A 3573-nucleotide genomic window follows, 5' to 3' on the forward strand; every position below is an offset into this window, starting at 1 on the left:
TTGTTTAATAAATAAGACAGTATTCTTAATTATAATTTATTATTAACTACTAAATTTTTGCTAGAATAAAAAATAATTAAATAATTTTCTTATTATATTATTATATTTTGTGATATTATATTATATTATATAATAATAACGTAACTCCCTCTCCCCATGCTACTTCACCACTATCCCAACCCACTCCACTATCCAATACACACACTACACACGACCTACACTACAACATACCCAACACACACATACACTCCTACATATACATGGACAGAAACAAAAAAGAAGGGGGAACCAGATTACACGAGAAAAAAAAGAAGAAGAAAAACCTTCCCATTTTATTTGATTATCCTTTTAAAAATTCACCAACAAATTCACATATTTTCTTCCTTACCCATTCTTTTCATATCAACACAAACACATATACCATCACAAACAACCTACAAAAGTTGTGGGTGCTCTAATCGAGCTTCGGTTAAGATTTTGTGGTATTCAACTTTACTTTATCTTTTTATTTAATTTATTCATGGAATTTGATGTAATTTTATGACAAGTTTTATTATATTTTGTTTCCTTCATGAATTTGATAGAAATGATTCATTTGTTTATTGTTATATCTCTATTTCATGACTGAAGGTAGCTTTAATTGATGATTTTGTTTTTTTATTTATTTATTTTTATTTATTAGTTGTGATGTCTTAAAAATTAACGGATCATAACATTGTTCTTGTCTTTATTTAGATAAGAATGATAAAGTAGGTATAGTTAGGCTAAAAAATAAATATATAAATAAATTATTGTTGTTTTATTTTATCAAACAAAAAATGAGATTTATTTTTTGCAATTCGGTATTGTTTTCTTTGATTAGAAAGTGTATAGTTAATTTTGACTTCAACTTTAAGAAATTGCAAAAAATAAAAGCATATGAAAAATGATCAAAAAAATTTATTCTAGAAGTTTAGTGTTTTACTTTTTTTTCTTTTTTTTAGGAATACATATTTTCTTTTAATGTTAGATCAAACACTTAAACAAATTTAAAAAATATTTGTTTCAATTAAGAATGTGGTTACAAATCTTTTTTGAGACATTAAAATAAACTCAAGGATGCGGTGACTCACCTTGTCCACTAATATAATTAGTTTTTATTAATTTAAGGTAGTGACTTATAAAAAATAAAGTTATTAAGTGTGATGCAAAGAAGACAGTTATGTCTCTAAAATGTCAAGATCGAGAATGCAGTTATGCATCCGGTTTAAGACTAATAAAAATTCAACAATTAAAAAATAAGTGAATCATGGCCTTAGACACAAATTATCCAAACATGTATTAAAATAAGTATAAGTTAATAAAAGCGACCGTGCTAAAACCACGGGACTCGAGGAATGCCTAATACCTTCCTCTCGGTCAATAGAATTCCTTACTCGAATTTCTAGTTCGTAGACCAAAACTAAAAGAGTCATTTCCTATTGATTAGGGATTCGAAAAGGTGACTTGGAACACCACAACTCAATTCCAAGTGGCGACTCTAAAAAAAAAAAACAAAATAATCACTTAATCAGTAACGTCACTTAAATTGGAAAAACCCCTCCAGCCTTGCGCGAAAAAGGGGTGTGACATCTCTGACGACTCTGCTGGGGACTAATCAGAATTTGAGCTTTGTTATGTTGACTTTTACATGATTTTATTATAAATTTTTTTTTGGATATATTATTTATGATGAATTAATGTGCTACTTAATGCTCATTTATCGCTTTTATATTTGTTGAACTGTACAAAGTTATCTTCTCTTGTGAACCCTTTCTGAGTTTTTGAATACACTTAACACACGTTCACAAAAATGCAGTTATGCATCCTACTTTCCCTTGAGATAAAGCTGAAGTGTTTTGACACCCAGTGAAGGATATTTAGTCACACATTTTAGGCGGGGTTGGACCAGCAATGAAGTCGGAATAGCGCTGCTACCGATAAGTTGGCCCTCCCTGGCTCGAGTTGTCCATTCGGGTAAGCCAGTCTAGATACATATCTCCTTCAGGTTTGAACCTAGTAAAATTGTAACATAGATATGCTTATCCCTAGAAGACTCCACTTATTTGCATCATTTGCATTTGACTTAGTGAGTCTCGAAACAAGAGTTGGGTCAGCTTAGGACAAGTATCCCTCTTTTACTTGACCACTTAGATCATAATTATATGCTAAATGAAAATGCATTTATTTAAAAGGTAGACAAGTTGATCCATTTTAGTGTGATTAGTGGAATGAGAAAAAATATTATCTTTCGATTTTTACAAAAATAGAGAAAACATAAAAATATTTCTTCTTTTAGAAGTTATTATACATTTTTCTTAAAAAATGAAATGAAAGATTTTTCAATTTATAACAAAAATTACAAAAAAAAAGTTAATAAATTATTTTTAGTTTTTTTTTGTACATTAAAAAAAAATCAAAAGATTCTACTTTCATAAAATTTTGGAAAATAATGCATTTGTCAAGTCAAGTCAATAGCTTAAAGTTTTTTAACTGTCCAATTTGGACGAACTACGCACACCTGATTCTCACCTCAATGAGATACGTAGGCAACCCTCTTTGGGTTCGGTGATCTTTAATCAAAAATAAAAAATAAAAAACCGTTTTTCAAAAGTTCAAAAAAAATAAATGGAAAACAAGAAACTTTAATCTTTATCAAAAATAAGTTTTTATTAATTTTTTTTTAATAATTCAAATAAAAAAAAACTAAAAAACTTTATCTCAAAGCTCTAAAAAAGAAAAGCTTAATTATTGAGTTTTTGAAAAAATATGCAAAGATCATTGCAAGCGTGTTACGTATGCATTCTCAAACGGATTTGATCAATGCATTATTAAAAAAAAATAATTATAACTGAAGAAGGTCTAACCCTAACAAACATCATTATCTATGCACAGTTAAATTAAGGTGGTTGATTTGTGGTTAAGCTGGCATCCCATCCCTATAATACAAGGTCAAAAGGGAAAAATAAAATGACTCACAAAGACGGAAATGAGTCGGACAATGATGAGGTCCAGAACCAGATGATGTCACAAGAAACAGTGTCAGCCGAAGAGATAAGGATACTAAGACAGCAAATGACGGAGATGTACGAAGCTTGGATGAGTGGACAAGCTCCACCGCCTTCGATCCGTGACTATCTAAATACAAATATGTCACCCCCTGTCCAAGTATCGATAAGTGATCCAATTTATCCACCTGGATTCGGTCCCGCATCCAATGTAGCTGGAACTTCTACGGTGCACCTTTGAATACGCCTATGACAAGTAATCCACTATTCATTCCAACTGCGCCGACTAATGTCGTTCAACAACTTATAATGGAGCCAAAATCCAACAACGATCCTCTACCCAAAGTTTAATATGATCGAGATTATACTCCTGAATTGACTTTTAAAATTCCAAGCTCTTACCCTCACACTCATCAGTATAGTTCCCATGTTGAAGTTGAAAAAGTTGTTAAGAACGAGGAACATGAAGAAATGGCTAGAAAAATGAAAAGTTTGGAATAGAGTGTAAGAGATATGCAAGGATTGGGAGCTCACAAAAGTGTCTCGT

This window comes from Solanum verrucosum, unplaced genomic scaffold (assembly GCF_900185275.1).
Source record: "Solanum verrucosum unplaced genomic scaffold, falcon-dt-bn FXZP01000295.1, whole genome shotgun sequence".
NCBI lineage: Eukaryota > Viridiplantae > Streptophyta > Magnoliopsida > Solanales > Solanaceae > Solanum > Solanum verrucosum.